Below are 10010 nucleotides of genomic sequence, written 5' to 3'. Positions count from 1 at the left end.
CCTCCCATCATTTGAAGCAGCTGACGTAAACGATCCATAGAGGTTCACACAGGCATCTGAAGATGGCATTACCATAATCTCTAGGGCTGTCATTTTTTAGGTCTTCCCTTTATGTTGCCTTCTCACATTCTCTCTGTAGAACTCCCCAAACCTTAAGAGCGATTTTATCCATAGAAGAGAAAATTCTCAAGGAAAACGAAAGACCTGAATTATGGAACTAGGAGGGCACACACTCAGAGTCCCAGGAACCATGTACCATGATTATGGGCAATGTGGTCTTTAAGCCAGAAGCGAAATTCAAAGAAATAACCCAAAGGAGGTCATTTGGTTATCATGACTCATACTCAGCAGATTTGTTTTAATTGAAGGACCAAAAAATGAGAGCCAGGGAGCAACAGATGGAACCAAGGCTTCTCCAGACAGCAAATATTCAGAAGGATGAAGAATGTGAAACTCCTCTGACAAGAATTATGCCAATGATCAAACAGGCTGTGAGGTATGAAAATTCCTTCCCAGGAATACAAGATCCTTTAAAATAACTGAGAGAAATGGAAAGAGTTTGCCTCGAAGGAGGTTCCCCTCTCCTCACTGAACTTTTTCATACATTTCTGGGAACAAAGTTATTCAAGAGGCAGACTTGAGATCACCTGATTCCCCGTATTTAAGAGAGGCCAAGCCCTGCCCTGCTCAAGGAGTTGGAACATTTTCCACATTCAGTGAAGCCAAGTCCAGGGATGGGAAGCTCCTGGGAGAAGGAAAGACTTTCAGGAAAATCTGTCTCTTGAACAGGATAGGGCATGGAGTAAGTCAGATTATGCGATATGTCTGCCCCAGTCCCTACCACATTTTTCCCATTTCACATGGAACAAAGCCGAAGTCCTTATAGTGGCTACAGGTCTTCCCCTCTTTATCCCACTTCACATCCTGGCTTCTCTGCTCCCCAAACATGCCAGACATACTCCTGCCTCAGGGACTTTGCACTGGCTTTTCCCTCTCTGACACCCCCCACTCCTTCCAGTCTTTCTTTAGTTGCCACCTTCTCAATGAGGCTAATGCAGACCAGGCTATTTAGGGTCGCACCAGCACCCCTGTGCCCAGCACTCCTGGACCCCACTTATCCTGATCCACTTGCTCTCCTTCAATAACCTTCATTCACTTCCAGTATGCCATACAATTACATCTTTACTATGCTTATTGTAAGGTGTATCTCTTTCCATGAGAATGTAAACTCTATTAGGATTTCTGCCGTCTTATTCATTGCTATATATTCAGTGCCTAGAACAGTGTCTGGTGCATAGTAGATACTCGATAACAAATATTCATTGAATGAATGAAATAATAAAAATCTGCCAGTCCCCGAGGTTATAAAATGAATGAGCTCTGTCTTGATCCTGAAGGAGCCCTGGACTCCATCACAAAACTGGGCTACCTGTTCTAGGGTGCAAAGATACTCACTAGAAGCAGAGAGAAGACTTCTGGAGGGTCAGGCTGAAAGAACCCCAACCTGCCCTTGATGGGGTTGAAAGGCCTTACTTAATTTTGGTGTGGTGGTGGAGGGTAAAGAGTAGAGTTGAGGGGGATGCAATGGGCCACTGGATTTGGAGAAGAGACAAACTAAAAGTCATTAGGGACTAAACATGTTCCAAGATGTGAGCTAGAGGGGGAGCATGTGGAGGAAGACCTACTCTGGACTTCAGGAGGGAGCATTTCAGAGGTCTCCAGAGCTAGTGAGAGGGTGTTGTTCCAGACAGTGTGCTAAGTCTGCCTTCAAAGGGGAGGGAGGGGCTTTAGGGACAGGTGGGATTTGGGAGAATAAGAAAGATGAGTGAGATGAAAAGCATTCTAAGCCAAGAAAGCCTGAAGGAGATGGAGGTAGAGATACAGCAGATTACACAAGGCAGGCAGAGAGAGCACATAGTTCCATTTGGGAGGAGACAAAGTCACCAAAACTGAAGACAACCCATGGAATTGAGAGCCTTCACCTCTATCCTCTTATTCCTTATCAACACATGTCTACAAGGAGGCATGTGGGTGGTATGTGCATGTGCATGTGGTGGGAGTATGAGATAGGGAACTGTATATAATGTATGTGTGTGCGTGGTGTGTGTGGTATGTGGGGTACATGGTGTGTATGTATATGGTATGGGGCATGCATGGTGTGCATGCATGGTATGTGTTACACATGGTGTGTGTGTGGTATGTGTGGTGCATGGTGTGTGTAGGGTGTGTGTGTATGTTATGTGTTACACATGGGTGTGTATGTGTGTGGTATGTGGGGTGCATGGTGTGTGTGTGTGCATGTGGTATGATATGCATGTGTGGTATGTGTAGGGGTGAAGAGGGGGAAAAGTCAATATGATTACTCCCACGTACTGATGGTGGTACCCCCTGACACTCCTTTCTCACTCTTTCTTGCCCCCATCTGTGGAGGACACTAAGAGGTCACATACACAGCAAGCAAAATCCACAATGGCAGGTTCTGTTCCTCAATCCATTAGCTGGGGATTCAGATTTTCTTCTCCTCAGGTGTTTTTTGTTTTTTTGTTTTGTTTTGTTTTGTTTTGTGGCGCGGGGGCTTTGGAGAGGTGAGAAACAATGTCTGGCTCATACTGTGCTTATCTCAGAGTGTTCTTTTCTCTTTTTTTCCAGAGTGTTCTTTTAGCAGCTTGTTTGGTTCTTATCACTGACTTGGTCTGTCCCACTGCACAGTAAGTCAAAAACCAAGGGGCTTGGGTGAGGGGAGTAGTAAGGTAGAGGGAGTTGCCTTCTTGCAGAAGGTTCTCCTTTGCTCATGTCACTGGAGAAGGCTGAGCCAGAGAGTGTGAGAGACACTGGGGCCCCGGAAGGGCTGGGTAACCAAGAGCCCTGGCTAGGGTTGCTCTGCCTCTCTGCCTGAAGGGCTTTCCTCTCAGGGCCAGGGAGGGCTGTGGTAGCCCTGTGCCACTGATGGGACAGAGGAAGGGTTAGTGCTTAGGTCTTGCCAAGGCTCAAGAGGCCCCCTGTTGCCTGATGAGTTCTATGAACCTCACTCTGGGGGCTTCACTCACGTCCTCCTCATTAATAGCCACAATCTGGTCACCAGCCAGGAGCTTGTCCTCAGAGAAGCCTCCTGCAGAGGAGAAGGGAGAGGCATGAGGGCTTGGGGCCACTGTAGGGGAGGGGGGGAAGCACAGATCTGGGTGGGAGTCACCAGTGCCTGAGGAGCTGAGGCAGGTACTAGAGCCTGTGCACAGGCCACAAGGCTGGTGGTAGGGATGCTGCCTGTGCCAGGCAGGGGACAGAGGCTGTAGAGGGAGAGTATAGCATGGATTTCCTGTGGCTGGGAGTGGTGCAGGAGCATAAGGAACCTAAGTCCAGGCCTGGTTCTCAGATGGGGTGAATAAGTGCTTTCCTGGCCTGGTCCTGAAGAGGGACCTTGTTTTCCCTTTCTCCAGGAGGGATCTGCCTAGGCACGAGGAATGACTTTCAGACTACTGAAGGTGGTAGAGATGGCGAAGTGAGGAGCGACACGGAACCTTCTTACCTGAGCAACATTCCTACTCAATGCTCTGGAATGATTCAGAATTCACTTGCTGGGAGACGACAGGTGGATGGACCAAGAGCCCCAAAGGATTTACCTTCTTTCATCTCTGAGAGATGCTACTCTTCAACACACAAGGAGATCAAGGCACAGACCCTAAATCATGGGTAGTTGGAAATTTGCCTTCTGTCCCTCCCATCTGTACTGTTGAGGTTAAGAAAGCAGGCCTGGGGATCCCTGGGTGGCGCAGCGGTTTAGTGCCTGCCTTTGGCCCGGGGCACGATCCTGGAGACCCGGGATCGAGTCCCACGTCAGGCTCCCTGCATGGAGCCTGCTTCTCCCTCTGCCTGTGTCTCTGCCTCTCTCTCTCTCTCTCTCTCTCTCTCTGTGACTATCATGAATAAATAAATAAAAAATCTTTAAAAAAAAAGAAAGCAGGCCTGTCTGAGGGACACACCTTCTTACTTGGGGTAAAGAATGGGGGTCGATGGGGTGCTGCAGGGTGTGCTGTCTCTGGTGTTTAGCCAAGATCTTGGAGAAAAAGGTTTGCAGAGATTCAGGGAGAAAGAGAAGTCGGGCCCAGCCTCACTGAAAGCCAAAAGAGATGTTTACTGACAGGTCCCACTCTCAAACCAGCCTTGATACTTGTTTGCATCCACTTTAAAGGGCTGGATCCTAACTGTTCCCTCTCTCTACAAAGAAGTGTGCTGTGCAAATGCCAGAAGCATAAACACACAAAACAACCATGTCACCTGAGTGTGGCCCTGGGGCTCTGGAGCATGGGGCCTGTGTGCTGAGGGTGGCTAAGTGGCTCAGCCAGTGGGATTCACCACCATAACTGCACTTGTCCCCAACCCGCCAGGCCAAAAGTCTCCTGATAGCACAGTGACTTCAGGAGCAGAGAACAGGGTGGTGGAAGCTCCACTCTTTGCATCCAGCCACATCTGAACTCTAGTCCCAAGTCTGCGATACACTGGTTGTGTGACCCTGGACAAGACCTTGAATCTCTGTGAGTCTCTCTTGCCTCCTTTGTAAAAGAGTTAAATAATGGTACTACACATCATAGAACATGGGGAGGGTAAATGAGATGATGAGTGTACGGCACTCCAAACAATTTTGATTAATGTCATAAGAATTTGCTAGATGGTAGTTATAGTCCTCCAAGGAGGGCAGTTCCTTCAGCTCATTTTATTCCTTTTATCTACTCCGGCCAACATGCCAGCCTTTGGGTAGAGGCCACTCTACGTCTCCCCTACTCCCTCCCTCCCTTTTAATAGAAGCAGTCCTCACGGAACTCAACAGACAGGCAGTGGTAGCATCAATCTACTACTGCTTTCTGGGAATGGTGTGTTGGCTTGCTCAATCATGATTGGTCCTCTATAGGATGCCTCTTGTCTTTTATCTTATCGTCTCAAATATAGAACCCAAAAGTCCTTGGCATTTGAGAGCCACTTCGGCCAGAAGCAGCAATATGATCAGACCACATCTCTATAGGGCTCTGCCTGTTGATCCCATGACTTTCTGTGGCTCTCACCTATGGCTTTCCCCATTCCCACTCCTCTGCTTCTTACTTTTCTTTCTTTTTTTTCTTTAAAATTTTTATTTATATGTTCATGAGAGACACAGAGAAAGAGGCAGAGACATAGGCAGAGGGAGAATCAGGCTCCCTGCAGGGAGCCCGATGTGGGACTCAATCCCAGGACCCTGGGATCACAACCTGGGCCAAAGGCATGATGCTTAACCACTGAGCCACCCAGGTGCCCCTGCCTCTTCCTTTTCAAACAGCTTGAAGCTGACCCTCTTGTCTAGGCCTAGGGGTTTCCCTTGGCCCTGTAAATCCTGTTTCTTTTGAAGGCAAAAGCAGGAGCTCCTGGTGGTCTGCTACTAAGTTTTTCCCAATTCCTTTTACTCAGCACAGATTTGATTTCTGATCAGAGACTCAAAAGCCTTCCACCAGACCGCATGACTGAGTCTGGAGCCTTAGGTCAGCCACGAACTCCTATACTGGATTGTTATTGCTGTTGTTGTTGTTTTCCCATTCTGCCCTCTAGTTGAAAAGGGAGCTTACAAAAATCTTTCTTTTTCTTTTCCTTTGAGGATTGCAAAATTCATCAAATTTCTGCTAGACCAGTTTGTACTCTGGCTGCTCCTCTTGACTGAGCAGAGAAACTGTTGTAAACATCTAAAGCCTCAGGCCCAGCAAGTCAGGAATAAAGCTTCTTTCTGCCCATTTTTTTCCTGTCAATGCCTAGCAGATGTGGAACGGAACGGGGCTTAGGCCATTGGCCATTTCATTCATGATGGCCAGATCCCATAGTTCGGGGGGGGGGCTTTCATGTGTGTCATCCCACCTGGTCCCATCCAAGCACTGCTTCTCCCGCGTCAGCATCAGACAGATCCAGGTCCAAATCCTGGCTCTGCTGCCTCCTGAGTGCCCCTGGACAAGCTATTTCTCTTCCCTATGCCTCAGTTTCTGCATTTGGTCAAATGGGCCTGACTACTTACCTTGCAGGCTTGGCTGAGAGGGATAAACAAGACACAAAAAACACACAGCAGGTGCTTCATCAATGACGGCTATTGTCACTGGCACTGTGGCGCTTGGGGATTTCATGGCCCTCCCCCGTCCTCTCCCATCTATGGCCTGTGTCCTGACTCCAGCCACAGTGGCTGACCTTTTTTGTGAGTGCCTACCAGTCTCCACAGACTGATAGTGAGTTAGGTTCTTGGGGACAGGAACTGCATATTGTATTTCCCTACCGCCTTGCTAAGCCTAGGGTAGGCAATCTATAAATACTTGTTGAATGGAATTGAATAGACATTTTTTTATCCAAGGCAGTCTGGCTCTTTTATGAAGGTTCTATCAACAGAAAGGCTTCATTAAAACCGAGACTCTACTAAACCATCAACTTCGGCCTCTGCCCAGGCCCCAGGCAGCCTCTGTGGTTTGTGTGGATCGCTCATAAAGCCCAGCTCCCTTGCAGGGTTATTAGCTGGTGAGGCTTTACCCATTCTTTGCTCATTCCCTGGGATCACAACACTGAACTGGGTGGGTGCTGGGGGAGAGGACACTCTGAGGAGCAACTACCTGGCCTCACAGATTGCACCATCATAGGCCACTCACTGCTAGCCACGAAGCCAAAGCCATATATAGGGTGTCAGTGAATGATCACTTGTCACATTGTCTCTGCTGGCAGCTGCTCACATTCCATAGCATTTGCGCTCTCTTCCTGTATCACATAACTGAGGGAAGGGGAAAATGGGAGCAAAAGAAGATGCAAAGGCAACTAAGCCTCAGAATCAGCTGGGAGGGCACATGGATGAGAGTGCTGGCTGTGGCACATCTTAGAGAGTTCACACACTTGGCTTCCTATGTCCTCTGGAGCCAGTGGAGGCAATGATTGCCTCGTATCTCAGTTTGGAGAAAGATGAGTCTAGAAAGGAAAAGCCACTGGTTCACAGGGCCGGAGCCAATAGAAAAAAAACCTGTTGCCTCAGAACTTGACATTAGGGTCAGTCCTTTCCTCCAAGATATTGGGACTCTAGGAGGAGCCTAGATGCAAAGAGGTTATTCTGACGGTTAACTGGCATCACCCACTGAATTGGCGATCAACTCCCTACTGGAGACCCAAACCTCAAGGAAGGAACCACAAATCAGGCAAGTGAGTGGGGGAAGGAATGTGAAGTCACTTCAGAATGCCCCTTTCATGAAGTCCTTGTGCAATTTTAAGCTTTAAATATCCTTTAGGTTCTATGCAAAAAGAAACTGTTTAGAATATATATATATATATATATATATATATATATATATATATATATATATATATAAATGCGCTAATGCTGAGGACCATTACCTTCCACAACTGGATGGAAAGACAACAGGGTTTCAGGTAATGGCACAACTGGGAAATGGCCCCTGTGGGCCAGCAGGGGAGCTATGTCTTGTGGCTGCCAGCACATCTGCACCCCAAGGAACTGTGAAGAATCGCCGCCCCTGTGCCGGGCAGAGATGACAGATATGCTCTCTTGATACCCACAAATGAAGTTGCTGGAGCTGACAAAATTTAACGTGAGGACTTTAGGACGGTTCTACAGGCAGCGCTAGGACAAGGCCTGACTGCGGGCAAGGATGGGTCTAAGCATAGAATTTGTTTTGTTTGTTTTTCTTGGTAAGCACAGAATTTGAATGAAGGGCCCAGAGGAGTGAGGGCATGGGGACTGTGGGGCTTGTGAGGGCACTGTGTGCCAGAGGCAGGGAAGTAGGTAAAGAGGGCAATGAATGGCCAACAGATGGGGTGGGGCAGGTGTAGATGGAAGAGAGGGCAGCCAGAGCCAAGAGATTCAGAGCCTTAGCTTTCGCACATGGCACTGTTCAGGCCCCAGGCTAGTTCTGGTCTAACAAATGGGGTTTGACTTCCCTAGCCTCAGTGTGTGTATTCTTGAAAATTAAGGATCCAGGCAGGGCCCTTCTGAACAAGATACAGAGGGGCAGGAGGTGATTAATCAAATGAGTATAAGGTTTGTAAAAGAAGTGGAAGGTTCTGACACCACGAGAGTGTTGACTAGCTACGAATACCAAATTCCTCAGCTGTAAATGGTTTCAAGACATTAGGTTGTTTATCAGGACACAAATTTGATAATTAGACTTTAGGACTATTTATATGGGGGTGATGATGGTGGTAGTGGGAGATTTAGAACAATTGTACAAAATAGAAATTCATAGTCTGGGACTTGTCTCTCTCATAGAAGAACTCTGAAAGGAAGACAGACCACGGCTGATGTAGAGCGGATCACATCAACTCTGGGGCACCCAACCAAGCTGGCTTGGGGTGTGTCTGTTGCCCTGTAGGGAGGAATAAGGGGCTGGCCAGGACACAGTGAGGCCCCCTGAAGGCAAATTCAGAAACTAGCTCCTTCCCTCCCACACTAGTAAGACAAATGGTCATTTTTTCAGTGGAAAGTCACTCAGAAGCTGGGACGCTGCTGGCTGGTGTCCTAGATAGGCACACTCCCAGGACAGGGCCTTGATAAGGATGACCTCAGGCTAGCACCTCTTTCATTTCTGCTCGTGAGGGCAGGAAGGAGTGTGGCTTGGAAGGGAGTTAGAGAACATTTTCCCTGCAGCTGCCATCTTGCCTCACCACCTGGGGCTGCTTCTGAAATAAAGCACCCTCTTTGCTTCCTATCTCCGATCTCACTGGCACTGAAGGAGCCTCTTCTTGGGGTGACATTGGCTTATTTCGGACATGGGCCACTAGCCAGGGCAACCTGGAGGCCATGGTGTCCCTGCTCTACACGCCACAGGCTGCATAGCCCGACAGGTTCTCTCCTGAGCTCAGGACAGTGTCAGGGTCCCCAAGCCACTGTAAGCTCGGTTTTGCTGTCTTTTTCTTTTTCCGAAGCAGGGCACGCTTTAGCCTCCACTGGGCCGAAGGCACCGCCAATAATGACGCAAATAGAACACTCCTGGAGCCAGAGGAACCAATAGAGGAAGAACCTTTTGTGACAAGTGTTTTGCTTTCCTGTTTTGACTCATGGTAATCCATCAATAAGTATTTATTGATTGCCTACTCAGAGCTTTGAAGGACACAGAAGTTACAGACCTCTGCCCTCAAAGAGTTTCCGCATACAGATCTAGCCTGGGGAAGAAAGGGAAGCTACACCAAACAGAAGAATTAGCATGGTAACTGAGAATAGTATTTAAAGTCCATAATTAAGGTCTAACTAGTGTGTTCAGAGAAGGGGGTGGAGAAGCCTGGGAGAGTCCCCCACCCCCGGGGGGGGGGTGAGAGGAGTGCTGGATGACCAGGAAAGGGTGTGGAGGGGAAGAGAGAGACAAGAAGCTGAACTCTGCCCATGGGCAGCCCCATCGTCCCCCAGGGAACCCAATTATTCCTAGAGCTGCAGACATGTCTCCAGATGGGCCTGAAGCGCAGCTGTCCCTAACCAGATCCTCCCCCCACCCCACTCTGAATCAGCAAGCAGCCCTTGCCTCCCACAGGACTTCTCTCCCTGGAGGTGGGGGGGGGGGAGGCGGGGCAAGGCACTTTCACTTTGAAAGATGTTTACTTTCTGGTCCCGACAAACAGGGTGACCCAGAACAAAATTCCAAAGCAGCCAAAGCTTGTGATCCTCCGTGGACCCCAGCTTCATTTCTGGGACCTGCTATGTGTTTTGGTTGTTTGCCTCAACATGTGCAATGCCTTCCTTCTGACCCCTGTTTACTCAAGGCCTCTGAAAGGTGTCCCCTTGCCCTGCTCCAGGCTTGCCCTCTCTAGTAAGTGAACTGGGTAAAAGCCTAGACTTTCTCTTCTGCCTAATGATAATGACACTTTATAGCCAAGTGCTTCTTTTCATTTTTACACCCATTACCTCATCTGAGAAAAGGTGCTTTAACATCCATTATCTCCTCACAGTCTCTAACTATCCTGCCAAATATGCTTGGTGACTGCTCCTCCTCCATCCTGGCCCTCAAGCTAGGTGACAAAAAGCA

This window comes from Nyctereutes procyonoides, unplaced genomic scaffold, assembly GCF_905146905.1.
Source record: "Nyctereutes procyonoides isolate TBG_1078 unplaced genomic scaffold, NYPRO_anot_genome, whole genome shotgun sequence".
Classification (NCBI taxonomy): domain Eukaryota; kingdom Metazoa; phylum Chordata; class Mammalia; order Carnivora; family Canidae; genus Nyctereutes; species Nyctereutes procyonoides.
This window is presented reverse-complemented; position numbering follows the sequence as displayed.